The 14,838-nt window shown below is 40.0% G+C and overlaps 1 protein-coding gene across 1 annotated transcript in view; it reads right to left on the reverse strand.

Moving 5' to 3' along the window:
• Positions 1–12,188: 12,188 nt before the first annotated feature.
• The window catches only part of LOC144039335 (N-lysine methyltransferase KMT5A-A-like), a 9,711-nt gene continuing 7,061 nt past the window's right edge, over positions 12,189–14,838 (reverse strand). Inside the window, exons 5-6 of the transcript XR_013289413.1 lie at positions 14,384–14,449; positions 12,189–13,003 (exon numbers count right to left, since the gene is read on the reverse strand). The gene's annotated coding sequence lies outside the window, so the exon portion shown is untranslated. The remainder of the gene's footprint in view (positions 13,004–14,383; positions 14,450–14,838) is intronic.

Below are 14,838 nucleotides of genomic sequence, written 5' to 3' on the forward strand. Positions count from 1 at the left end.
TTAGTGTAGCTGTATCAGTTGTTATTCTACTGTTTCATAATTACTACATAATAGATTATTACTATACATTGTATTGATAAAATCTGTTGTTTTCTGATGTTCATTCTGATTTAACAAGTCAATGTTAAAATCACCACACATTATTTGTGTTTTTTTTAATCATTTGTGTAACTGAGGATATCCGCTAGTTTTTCATTGAATATGTCAAGACATGATTCTGGTGTCTTATACATACCACTTATAATGACATTTGGTGCATTTTTTTACTTTAATGGTTAAACATTCCATTATGTTGTCAATGGTGGTAGTCAAATATTAAATTTTACTGCATCTTAGAGCTTTGTCTACATATATTGCGACACCCCCTCCCCTTCTATTTTCCCTATTTGTTGCAAACAATTCATATCTTTCCAGTCCCATGTAACAATTTTTTTTCATTATCAAGACATGTTTCCGATATGGCAATTATTTTGAATTTATTTAATTTATTCAGGTATTCTTTGATTTTTGTAAAAAAAATAATAAAAAATCTGTAGAGACTTCTATCATTGAAATGTATAATTCAAAGTGCATTTTCCATTTTTACATTTTTGTTGAATTGATCGTCCATGTAATAGTCCCAAGTGAAACTGCAGTGATCATTTTTGTAAAAGTGATTGTCTGGGTCCAAATTATTCTCAGGCTCAAATGTCTTGTAGTCAGCGTATTCAAATGTTTTCAAATCCATATTTTTTTTGTTCATCATGTTCATCATTTCTTTGTGTTACTGTGCTGCTGTTGATATACTTGTACTTGTGGTTTATTTTTGTTATAATTTACAGTGAGTTTATTTTTATTGAATGCCTTGGAGATTGTATATTTCTCTTACTTTTGTGGATTATTTGCCTTTACTGAGTTTTGGTGTGCTGGTACGGGCATGAGTAATCAGCTTGTCATGTCGTCTCTCTCTCTTACAGCTCTCAGTTCAGGCATCAATTCTTTTCTTTTCCTTTTAACAGCATCTGTATAGTCCTCATTTATGATTTTTTTTGTTCCCTTAAGATTCTTAGCTTTTTGTAGAATAACTGATTTGTCCTTAAATCTTTCAGCTTCACTACCACCGACCTTGGTCTTCCTTGTCTGTCCTTACTAATTTTTCCTCTGCGATGGGCCCTTTCTATCTCAGTTGTTTGCTAAATTTTTAGGTTTTCAGTTATCACTTTCATAACCTTTACCTCTGTCTCAGTCCATTACTCTCCTGGTGACTCCAATAAAGATTAAATTGTTTCTCTTGGACTGTCCTTCCAAATAATCAATTTTGTCAGTGACGACCAACATACTATCACATACTTTGAAAACATCCGTTTGTATAGCTTTGCTATACTCCATCTGTTTATCCTTGTCCATTTTTAAATCATCCACTTCTTTTTGGGTGTATTGTAAGCTTATTTTTACCTCCTGTATCTCCCGCGAGAGTGCATCTGTTGTTTGTTGAATCCACAATTATTGATATGAAACTTTTTCTGTTGTTGTAGTAGTGCTATGAACATGTCTTTTTGCTGCTGCAGGAGTTCATTCATTTGAGTCATGGAGACAAACTCCTCTTCTTCTTTCTGATCAGCCTTTAGTGGCGGCATCTTGAAAGCCTACCTTTCACAACTGGGGCCCCAATTGATCGATTGGAGTGGGTTGACCGGCGATGAGGCCAGCAGGCAGGCCCGGCGAGCAGCGGCGATGAAGCCAGCAGGCAGGCCGGGTGAGCAGCGGCGATGAAGCCAGCATGCAGGCCAGGCGAGCGGCGGCGACGAAGCCAACCAGCAGGCCTGGCAGCAGTGATGCAGCCGGCAAGCAAGCCCAACAGGCGGCGACGATGAGGCCAGCAAGCAGCGATCCGTTCAGAGCAAGTGTGTCTCAGGTGTGGTTTGCTTTGTGGCAGGGATAGTGCTGCGCAAAAGCCACACAAACCTTTAGTGGATTTGGCCTTTACTTTGGTCCCAACTTTTGGGAAATAGGCATCTGGAGAAAAAAAAAAAAGAAGGTTGTATATGTTCCCCCTTGAAGGGTAGGCAGATACTTCAGAAACCTATTTGCATCCAAACAGTGGCAAAGTCAGTTTTCCAATACATGTTGTCCCCTTTATTATTGGCTTACTAAAGGCTTTTCATACCAGAACCAAAAATAGTTACGTGATTTTTTTAAAGATTAATGGCACTTTACAATTGATGTGGAGCAAATGGACTATTCATATCTGATAAAATTTTGGGAAAAGACTTCATGTTAGAACATCATAAAAATAGCAGCACTTACAGGTGAAAAATAACTTTTGTTGTCAAGAGACAAAAGTATTGTCTTAGAGAGATTGCTGATGTGTGTGTTTTTCGGCCAACAGAATCCACTTACTCCATCACCATTGAAATCCCTGCAGTGCAGCCTGCCCTTGTACATTTACAGGTCTATGTTCAGCCCTGTCAAGAAAGACCGCTTTACATGTCCATCTTACTCCATTTGAAAAATCTTGCCGAGAGAATAGCCAGAAAGGTGTGCTTCTCCATCTTCACCTCTCTGCTTTTGTTCATTGCACTGTAATCACAGAGGCGAGTGGACTTCATATAGATAAATCATTTATTGAGGGGCTAATGCATTTCCCTCGAAGGAAGAGTGCCCACTTTGGCTGTAATTGCTCCGGCAAGAGATGCAGCATTGTTTCACATGGAAAAACCCTTTCTGTCTTTCGACTTGACTATGCTCCATGATAAATATATTTAAAGTTTCTTAGTGCACAAAAGGCTTTTACTGTGTAGGAAGAATAAAAATAGCAAGAATTGGAAGAGACGATAGGTTGGATTTCATTGTCAATTTTTTAATTATTTTTTTTATTTTAAGTATACATCTATTAATATCATGATTTTTAGCTTTGATTTGTTCTTATTTTTTCAATGTGTTGTTTCCCCTAAGTAGTGCAGGAAGGCGCATAACTGGAAACCAATGAAAGTCAGTTTTCAGTCTTGAGCACTGTGGTCACACCAGGAAGAGGCTTGATCAGTCAAACACATTGTGCGGCTCACGCGCCCATGCGGCTCACCTAGCTTTAATTGTCGGCTCAAGTAGCAACTTCCAACCATATGAAAAACACAGTGACAGTCAATATATATTTTTTAATATTCTGCTACATAGATATATAACAAATATCCATCAATCCAATATCTACCGCTCAAATTACATTTAATAAAATGGATGTTAACTTGTTGGATACTCACTATTTCTGTAATTGGGGGAAAAAAAAGTGTTCCAGGAGGGATTTGAACCGACACACTGGTATGCCTGCACAATGCCAGGCGGGTGTTTTACCCGTGAGCTAACAATTTTTTCAACGTGTTTGTAAGCACTTCTTATTCACCAAATGGATGGATGCACTTCGGGTAGGATATGAATTTGTTTTATTTACCAGCGCTTACTCTTTGGTCATTTCCGAGAGCTTCTTTGATTGGCTACATTCCATTCATGTCACAGTCAATTCAAACCTGAATCCATTCTGGAAACTATTGGCGAAAGGCTTGCAGGAGTTCCCATTGTGAACAGAATGCTGAAAGTTGAAAATATGGATTAATACAGAAAAACACTTAATGTCAAATGTCATTTAATAAAATGGATGTTAAATTATTGGACACTGACTAATTCAGAAATTTAAGTTGAAAAAAATTCACGATAGGTGGTCCTACACCCCATCGTGACAAAAAAAAAGTGTTCCAATCATGATTTGACCGCTGAACTCTGGCATGTCTCCACAATGGCAGGTGCTTGTTTTACATGTGAGCTCTTGGCTAATGCCGTATTTATATTTAAAATTGTTATCTAATGCTGAAAGCTAACGTGCATTTAATCATTTCAGTGAAATTATAATGCTTCCCTGATATAAAGTCAGTTGGTAAGCATGTACTGTATATTATTTCATATAAGGGCCATGGATATATTTGCAATGTACAGTCGGAGGTGGGATTAGAACCCATGACCTCCTGGTTACTGGACAATGTACTTTACCAACTGTGCCATCAAGCAGTACCAGATGGTTGGTAATGATGATAAGTTAGTTGTATTTATGGAAGTAGGCGTTAAAAGTGGTACTTAGAAAAAGTTCATTATCTGTCCTATTGAAAATGAATGGGGAAAAGTTGATATTAGACGTTAAAGTGTGCAAAACTAATGTGGAATCAGACGATACTGTATATTCCCAGGATGATAATAAGTACCTATAATAAAGGTTAGAAACACAATAATAATAACAACAAACAATAATTAGGCTAACATCCTCCATTCTAGTGGTTGGAATGTAAAAGAATCAAAAATAAAGAATAAACCTGTCTTTCTTATATAATTCTTATAACATTTGCCACCCAAAATTTAAGTGACTTTACAACAGGCAAACACTAAACAAGAATAATCAGTCATAGTATCACTTTTTTTCTTCTTCAGTCATCTAAGCTTTGAAAGAATTTCGCCCCACTTAGGTGGGTGTGACAATCAGTAGGTGCGTTTCCATTACAGTTTTTCGCAAAGAATACACGCAATATTGTACTATTTTCATAAAGTACAATTTCGATTTTGTTTTTTTGTTGGTGTTTCCATTGATTTCCTGGTGTTTCGCTCCTGAGGCGCAATTCTCGTAATGTCCCGTCTTGCGGGATCTCGCTGTTCTGTAGAAGGTGCTCATGATGTTTACGGAAGACAGATGCCCGGAGTTCTTAATATTAGTTTAAAAACATCTCCCTTCCCTCATCGGGCGGTTTCAGGCATTTGGTGTTGGTGTTGTGTGTGTGCGCGCTAATAACTCGTGTTATGGTGCGGACGGATGGATTTCAATGACGACGTGCGTCGTATGTCCAGGGTAACGGCCATTTCTCATGCAATGATATGGAACGTGCATTGCACAGCGGCATATTGGCTCCATAGCTGAATCGCTTTGTGCTTAAAAAGACTTGTTATTCCCTCCAGAGGCAGCTCCGACACGAAAGCAATTGGCCCCGTACTTCCTACTTCCTTTCCTCCGTGCTGGGTGGTTGTCACATAAGGAATGCGAAAAGTGTCTTCATTACATTTTTGTGAAACACTTCTATATCGACACGTCTCAAAAACCACCTCATGAGAGCGTAAAAACTTTTTTGCGATATTTGAGTGTTTTTTCGAAAATCACGTGTTTCCATTACCAGTTTGCTTTTGCACAACTTGCCTTTTGCACAAAACTGATGGTAATGGAAATGCAGCTACTGGTACTTTAACTTTAACGACAATATGTTCACATACTCCTGGTTAGGAAACACTGATTTGCTGTGAAGCTTTGGTTTATCCAAGGGGAAGAGGATTGGAAGGCTTCACTATAAGAGCTGGACCGTCTGTGTTTTGCTAGCCACTGCTTGTTGCAATCAATATTGATGGAATACGCACATCTGCTTTCAATGTGTCGTAGAACTGTCCTGAGGCCGCTTTCAGTAACTTCTGTCAAATGATACTTGACTCAATACAAGACTGGAGTCTTTTATGGTTGAGTTACAATTGAAGGTGAGTTTAAATTACTCACAGGCCATGTAAACACATAGCCTGATTTTTTGCAAACGGGGGATATTTTACTGCGGCTTGCCCTGTCATCCCCACTTTTGGGGGGATTTTTTTCCATTACAAACGAAGGTTTCTAAAAACTCTGGCCAAAGTGAAGATTTGCGTATTTCTCCAGCTCCGCGGTTGCGTGTGTCAGTCAGTAAACAAAGTTTTACGTCGTCCTCTACACCCGTCACTCAATCACATACCTCAAGTTGTTAAAAAATAAGAAGAAAAAAGGCGGCGGGGATTCGCTTCCCCACCGGGGAGACCATGTTTGTGTTTGTGTGGTGAGTGGAAAAAAAGTTGTTAAAAAAAAACAAGTGAATCTTTTTAAGATTTTGTATTCATCCTCTTTGTTTTCCTCCGTTTATGATGTACTGATTGACTGTTTACAAGTATTTTTTTTAAATTAATACAATTTTTATTTTTATTTTTAAAGTATTGTGTGCGCTGACAGCACTGATCCGCAAATATACAGATCAGTGGCTGACAGTCCGTGCTTGTGTGACGTATGGTGAAGTGACGTCAAGAGATGAGCAGTATTTGGCTAACTACTGCCGCCTAGAGGCTTGGCATGCATTTCATTGTAGGCCCAATTTGTGGAAGTGGCGTCGCCAGACGGAGGCGTACTCTAATTGGATAGGATTTGGGGAACTGTTGCCACCTTAAGGTCTGGAATTGTTATGAACGTACTTAAAAACGCTTTAATGCAGTTAGCTGTGGTTGTTTTCTTTTCTACAAACGTGTTGGTGTAGTCACTATTTTTTTTTTCTACACCCAGAGGAGGGAAATATCCGTTTTTAAAAATACCCTGCTACGTATGTACATGGCCTCAGTCTGCTGATATGATGTCCGTCACCAACCAATAGTCAAACATTATCTAGGGTAATTACAATTAATACATTGAGCTTGCTTATTTTGCCATATGGGAAAAAATATTTCATTAGATAATAAAAATGTAATTTCTTAAGGTACATGTCAAATATCACAATATTATTTATATCAATAGATACTTACTCACACTCCGGTGACAGTAAAAACACACATTGCTGGCATTGGGCCGAAACCTCACAAGTCAAAATTAGGCAAATTATTAGCATATTTTCAACAATCTATATTTTTGGTCAGTCCACATGTGTGGCCATCGTTTGAAAAAAATACGTACCAAGTAAAAGTGTTACTAAATGCTTGCTGTCTTTGATGATGCAATGTTAGTTGTTGAACAATCATGCTGTATTTTGGTGGTCTCTGGAAAAGCGACTTTTTGAAGGTACAATGGTATGGCCAGACTCCAGCGATATGTAGCTACGCCCCGGGGCATACTGACGGAAGCATGTCTGCCACTTTGCAGCCCCTCCAACTACTACCAAATATTTTCACCCAGCGGTACACCAGTGTGAGTAACACTGGAGGCAAGGTGGTTAAAGTCTCTACTTGGACAAAGGACAAAGCACATGACTTGAACAGAGTAGACTTCAAATAACAGACCCTTCGGTTACTTGATGACCCTCTCTACCTGAGGAGCCACAGACGCCCATAAAACAAACATAAAATAATCAAGCAGAAAAATGTATACTTGCTGAAAAGGCTTGTGTGAAAAGTAGTCTGAAAAACTGAGGCACTCTGTAGTGAAGTAATGAACTTTATTCCAGACCCAGTGGGGGTCCATATCACAAAACAAAAGAATAATAACAGAATAAAAGAGAAAAAAAGGGGAGGAATAATAATGATTAAAAATAACAACAATGCCAATAGTAAAAACAACCACAATACATTAATTATACCACACCTTCCTCGATGATCAATGTAAAACATACATATATCAAAGTCAGCGCCATACTGTGCATATTTTTAAAAGCTGCTGTAGGCCAGCACTACACGGGCCAAAAATGACCAGGTCATTAGCATACAATAGGTGGTTAATCAGTAAGTACATCACCGATCATGTATCCTGTACCACTCACATTTAAAATCACAGACAAGTCATTCATATACACATTAAAAAGGAAAGGAGACAATATTCCATCCACCCTGATGGACACCAATATTGACGTGGAAGGGAACTGATGTTGCTGTCACGGCTTGTGAATGGAGGACCCAGATGCAGGGAGGTAGGAGAGCCACGGCAAGGATGCGGATAACGTAGTTTTAATTTACTAACAAAAGCAAACAAAATCACGCTCACAGGCGGACAAAAGCACGCTCACAGGCGGACAACAAACAAAACCAAAATCACGCTCGATGGCGGCAAAAAGGCAAGTCATGAGACGCAGGAGAAAATTCTTGTGGGAGCGAAACCAGTCGGGTCAGGAGAGTAGCGTCTCGAGGTAATCACCCGACACTCCTTGCTGTGTCCGTCAGGCTTTTATCCTGGTGTTGGGTCTGATATTACAGATCCCCTTAGTTACCGACCGTGCACAAAGGAAAAAAGGAGGCAGAAGCTGTTGCTTGTTTGTTTTATGCAACCGCGGCTGGGAGAGGAAAGGAGACGCGAGACCTTAACTCACGCTCGGCTCCGTCCGACTCTCTCTCTTCCCCCGGCCACCTCGTCGCTTTTATTACAGTTAAGTTTCAGTTTCGTTTCATACAAAACATTAGAGAAAGTTGAGCGGCGCCTCTAAACGACAGTTGATAATATAAAAACATAAAAATATATACAGGATATTCTTTAAAATACACATAATGTTAAGACTACTGTTTTAAGCAACTTCACATTCCCTCCTGTTGTGGATTTAAAAGGACATCAGTAAATACTAAAACAATTAAGTTTTCTCAGTATTACTTCATTAATAGATTCACAACATTTGAACCATTCTCAGGAAATGGCGAAAACCCTTAACTTAAAGGGAAAAATTCCATAACTCCCCTACCGCACGGTGATGAGAACCTCTTGGTCTGAGAATGGAACTGAATTTGAGGTTAGGAAAACACAATAAGATGAGGGTCACACTTTTGTGTCGGTCTCCACAGTGTCAACATAATCCTCTACGCGTAGTAAGTTATATTGATACATCTGGGCCACGAACATACGGGCGACTAATCTCTTAGACATTGGGACAATACAGCAGGAACAAATAACACATAATAAGATAAACATTATAATGATCAAAGTCCAAACAATGTCTGAAAAAGGGTCATCTTCTCCTTTGTTCTTCTTCTTTTTGACAAGAATCAGGGGGCAATCCCTTATCTGAGTTCGGTGACCTTTTTGCAGTGACTCTGGTGGATCCACGTCTCTCTCTCAGCGATTTTGAGAGCGGTGGGTGTGGTCAGGAGAACAACGAATGGGCCGTCCCAGCGTGGGCTCGACCATGTTTTCCTTTTTATCACCTTCACCAACACCAGGTCACCCGGGGTCACCGTTTCCTGTGCAGGAGGAAGAGAAGTAGAGGGCAGATCATTTGCTCTTGACACAGTCCGTTCTTTAAACAAGTCACATAACCATTTAGTCAGTGGATCTGCCTCTCCTGTTTTGTCTGACCATGGCTGATTTTAAATGGATGGCCATATTGTCAACGATGGTATTTACAAAATGGCTACCGTTATCACTCCACAAGACTCGTGGAATGCCATGTTCTGGTATTATGTGTTTACAAATAGCTTTAGCTACTGTGAGGGCGTTTGGATGTTTTGAAGGAACAAGTTCAACCCATTTAGTTAGTGAGTCTACTAACACTAAACAGTACTTGTGCTGACCACTTCTGTGTAGTTCAATAAAGTCCATGTGTAAAACTTCAAATGGGTAGGAGCCCACTGGGCATTTCCCTCTCTGTGGTCTTAAGTTTCCCTGAGCATTGTGACGACAACACACCATACATGACCTACAAAAAGTTTTAAAATAGGTTTGTAAGCCCTGTGGTATTGTCATTGTCTGTTCTACCATAGATATCATCCCTCCTGTTGAGACATGGGACTTCCCATGACTCAATGTGGCTACTGCGTGGAACAGACTGCGGGGGATGACTGGTCGGTCTTCTTTGTGGATTAAATCCACCAGTGGTTGCGTTATTTCGGCGAAGTCCAGAACCCATAGACGGCAAAAGTTCACTAGGCCTAGGAAGGCCATCATCTGTCTTTTGGTCTTTGGTTTGGGGGCATCAAGGATAGCTTGTTTCCGATCAGAGGTTAGTTTTCTTCCTTCTGCCGATATGATGTGACCTAAGAAAACTACTTCAGTCTGAGTCCACTGTAGTTTGGTCAGTGAGGCTTTGTTTCCTGTCTTTGCCAGGTGTTGACACAGTTTCACTGCTTCTTCTTGATTTTCTTCTTTGGTTGGACTGGCGATGAGAATGTCATCTACGTAAATCAAGATTTGAGTGGTTTCACTGTGTTCATGGAGGCTCAGACAGTTGTTGATTTCTTGAGAGAAAATGGTGGGGCTCTCTGCATTGCCTTGGGGTAGTCTCGTATAGGTGTACTTCTTTTGATTAAAGGTGAAACCAAACCAATGACGGGCGGACTCGTGCAATGGGATGGAAAAGAAGGCGTTGCTTAGATCAATTACTGTGAACCATTTCTGTTGTGGCTTCAGCGCATTGAGTAGAGTGTGGGGGTCGGGGACGCAGGGGGCTCTCTGTTTTACTGCCTGATTTACGGCTCTTAAGTCGTGGACCATTCGCCAGGTCGTGGTGTCTGCTTTCTTTACTGGAAAGATTGGAGTGTTACAAGTTACCTTGGGGGCTTCTATGAGCACTCCAGCTTTTACCATGTTCATGATTACTGGTGTGATTCCTTCTTTGGCATCAGGTTTGAGTGGGTATTGATTGATTCGTGGGCGATAGTTTGTTCTTGGTTCAATTGTTACTTCTGTGGCTGTGGTCATTAGGCCCACATCGGTTTTTGACGCTGACCACAGCTGAGGTGGTATTTGATCCATGGCGTCTTTTAGTGCCAGGATCGTGGTTTCCTCCGGATGTCATGTACTTAGGTGGGTGCTGGGGACAAATGTTGTCACCCAGTTTAGTTTTTTCCTCCAGACCACGTTTCCTGATGACATGATGCGTTTAAATCTTCCATCTTGACATGGAGTCCACGGAAGTCGTTGTTCGGACCATGTTACATCTCTTATTTTTGATCCTATGTCTTTCCATCTCCAGCCTGTTGGTTTTGCCAGTGAAATGTGGAAGGGAATGCCAAAGCCTTCATATGTGGTTAATGCATATATGTAATCTGGAAAGATTACTGTGGCTGCCATCCATCCTGCCTGTTCGTCCCAAATTAGGTCTTTTATTTGGGCCCGCATGGTTGTCAATCGGGACCATTGATCAAAGAAGTCTCTGTCCTCTTTGTTCGGGGCGAAGCGAATGGTGGAGTGAAGTGGGTACGTGGTTTGGGGCACCCAATTTGAATTTGGTAGGATTTGTTCTGGCATCTGTTGCAGATTGTTTGTTACTGATGTTGGACCTTTTTGGATCGGATCCAGACTGTAGAATGGGCGTGGTTTGTCTTTTCCTTCTAGTACTAACATCTGCATTGGTGTTTCTTGTCCTCTTTTTGTCACGACCATGCTGGAGCCTTCGACCATTAATACAAGGCTCATGGCTTTTATCAAATCTCGTCCGATGAGGTTTTCAGGACAACGAGGCACGTAAACGAAAGTTTGATCTGGGTATTCTGTTCCGTCTTCATCAATAATGGTCAGTGGTTCGGTAAAGTAATGGATGGCTGGTCTACCTCCCACTCCTATGACCATTATTGTGCTTTTTGACAATTTGACACCTGTTGGTAGATCAGTGATCACGGAGGATTGTGCTCCTGAATCCACAATGAATTTCAATGTTGTAGTAAATGGCCCTAAGCCTAGTTTTCTTACTGCTGGGTCAATAGAGGACATCTGGCTAAACAGGACTGTCAGGTCAAGCACCTCGACGATCGTTCTGGTGTCATCAGGGTTTTCATCACTTGACCTTTCCTGCTCGCGTCATTCAGTTGGATCCCAGTGGTCAGATTTTGGGGTCTCAATTTTTTGTTTGGAGCGGCAATCTCGGGCGAAGTGGCCGTACTTGCCACAATTGTAGCACACATCCTGTCTGGTGGCTGGTCGGCCTCTTCCTCTTCCACGTCCACGTCCTCTACCCCGATTGGGTTGGTTTTGGTAGTAAATTGGTCCAGAAGGTGGAGGAGAGGCATGTTGAAAAAATGTGTGCATGGCATTGAAGACTGATGATTGCGCTTTTTGTCTTTTTAGGTCTTATCTTCATCTGGTACATTTTTCTTTCTGTCTTTTCCTTTTTTCTTTTCTCACTTTCCAAAATGCTTTCTGCCCTCATTTTACACTGTTTTATCCACACTTCAACAGCACGTAGTTGTGCTTCCAATTTTTCTACATTCTTTCCCTTTTTAATCTTCTTTGCTCTTTTCTCCACTAAACTTTTCTTAACTTCCTCTTTGTTCCTGACATCTCTCAAAGACGGGTTAAAATCATACTTGGTCACCCAGGATTCCAGATACTTGCACGCATTAGCGTCAAAGCTTGCAATAAACTTAACATCCTGGTGTTGTTCTATTTCTTTTCTCAATGACTGGCCCATTGTTTCTACTCCCGAGCGGGCAGCAGTTACTCCCTCCTAACCTTATCTCATAAACACACATACAGTACACACACACACACACACACACACACACACACACACACGCACGCAGGTTTGCCTCTGTGTATTATGAGGACATTTTTTCCAAACCTGTTTAATTGTGTATTACGGGGACACCCCTTTCCGCTAATGCCAGAGAGATGGGACTTGCACCCCAAATTTTTTTTTGGGGTCGTCCAGGGAAATTTCACTTCAAAACTTGAAAAAACTCAACGCACAAAAAAAAGAAAAACCTGAAAAAACAGTAATTATGAGGACATAGATAATGAGCTAAATAAGCCACGCCCATGGCAAAAATGGTAATTATGAGGACCAACTCACATTACAAGGACAAAGTTTACACAACACACAGCAACCATGTCACTGAAGTGACTTGAAAGTTCTGGCATTCTGGCGTTACACAAACTGAAATGACATTGATGTGTAATGACTTACCTGATATAAGGTCGCATTGTTGTGCATAACAATACTGTGAAATGCAAAGTCATACCTGATCCTTGAGCACCATGTTACAACTTTAGGACAGACTGAAACTGGTATGTTAATAAAACAATGCTTCTTATGTGAACAGGTTATCTAGGTCAAGCACATCTTTGTAATGGATAAGTTAGACATGAAACCAGATGCAAAAGAGTCAGTGAACATTGAACATTTTATTCTTTAAAACATGACTACCTCTCATCTTAAAGATGAGCAGTTTTCTAATAGCTCATTACTGGAATACCTTCGGATTTCAGAATTTCTGAAACAGGTTCAATGTAGGAAGTGTCCGAAGTACTGTGAGAATCTGGAACATATTCCTCTGCTGATGAATCCTCACTTGAACTGGATACATCAGCAACCTAATTTTTTAAACAAAAACAATTATTACATACATACAGACATACATATACATATTGTCGCTGTCCTGTGAAAAACACTTCCACCATATTTTCCAGACTATAAAGCGCACCGTGATACAAGCCGTGCCGCCAAGAAGGATCGCTACCGGAGAGCAGCCCGCGACCTAAAAATGGAAACGTGTTTTTCACAGGACAGCAATGATATCCATATATACAGTAGACGCACACATACATGTGCATATATACAGCGGCTCTAAAATTGACACCTGCCGGATGCGGGTTAAAGTTCCTTTTGGCGGGTGGTCATAAATATTTACTAGCTTTACTTCGCTGTTACTTAGTGATGTTACACTCGAAGTAGAAGCTTGAGACAAGTGTCGAGCGCTCGCGGCAGAAGTAGCTCCCGCCATTGATGGGCTAATGTGCTAAAGTTCATTTACCAAAGATAGGTGGTCTTCATCATCAAGCAGTTTTGCATTTTTTTTTTTTTTGCAATCAACGGGATATGTGCCAGATGCTGGAGCAAACTAGAAAAGCATTTAGAACCTAAAGTTTGTGCATATAATGTACTAAAGATTATTATAAATCTAGTCACCACATTTATTCGAAAGATGAGATGAAGCATTTAACAAGAGGGATAGTTAATATGCTTAATCTATGGCATTGCCCCTAAAACGGGTCTTGTGTGATACAGTCCTTCAGTTACAGTAGACGTTTTCTATTTTACTGAGTCAGACAGTCGTTAAGATTGAGACAATTGCTCAACATTTAGCTGCTTGCAACTAAAGACAGCGGTATAAACATGGGTCATAATTTATCCTCTTGACTAAATTATATTCATTCAATGAAAATGCCTGCACTATTAATCCTGGTTGCGTGAAACAAAGATCCATTGCAGATACAAATAACACACAAGATAAAATACCCATCATGCCAGTCCATTCTAGTGCAGCGAAAGGTCCAAAACATAAAGCACATTTATCCAAGCTTGATACAAGTGAATAAACTACCTGATGTTTACACTTCTGTTTAAAAAAAAATAAAAAAATTATAGCGAGTTCACCTCTAAAATCCACCATAAATAAATTAATGGGAAAAAAAGATCACTACAGTGCATAATCTAAATCACCAAACTGCCAACAAATCTTCAATTTGAGATATTTTTAATGTTGACTTTTTAGAAATTTTAGTCCCATACAAGCGTATTGTTGGATACAGTATTTTTAACGTCTTGGCAATACACATTGCATAAACAATTGTTGTGATTATATTTGTTAGTTATATAGTTTAGCCCTAGCATCTACTCTACACTCTTCACTCCTAACGTCTTGCTTCTGAAAACTGATTTCAACATCAATATTCAAAAAGAAATCTCGTCACCTGGTCAACTTTGTCTGTGACAGCTACGTCTTCAGCTATGTCTTCAGGTTGTGCGTCAGTTCAAACCTGGTACACATGAAGAAAAAAATACATATAAAATTCAATTCTTAGTAATACACAAGACTGTACCTGTGCATGTACACAGTTACAGTACATACAGAACAATGAATAGGTTAAAGTATTGTGAATGCAAACTCATTTTATTTGCCATTACAAAAATAAATAAATAAATCCTTCTGCACTACAGGTTTGTGTAAATTGGTGACGTCTATTTTTCACAATGAAACAAAAACAAGAAAATACACAGTCCTCAGAGAATCCATACCTGACCAGAGTATGAATTGTGAGGACTGTATGTGTAACTCCAAGCCCTGAAAACTTATTTTACACTCACAGTGTATAAATACACTGTCCTCAGAGTGTCAGTTATTCACAACTACGACATTGTGAGGACT

The sequence above is a fragment of the Vanacampus margaritifer genome, chromosome 19 (assembly GCF_051991255.1).
Source record: "Vanacampus margaritifer isolate UIUO_Vmar chromosome 19, RoL_Vmar_1.0, whole genome shotgun sequence".
Taxonomy (NCBI): domain Eukaryota; kingdom Metazoa; phylum Chordata; class Actinopteri; order Syngnathiformes; family Syngnathidae; genus Vanacampus; species Vanacampus margaritifer.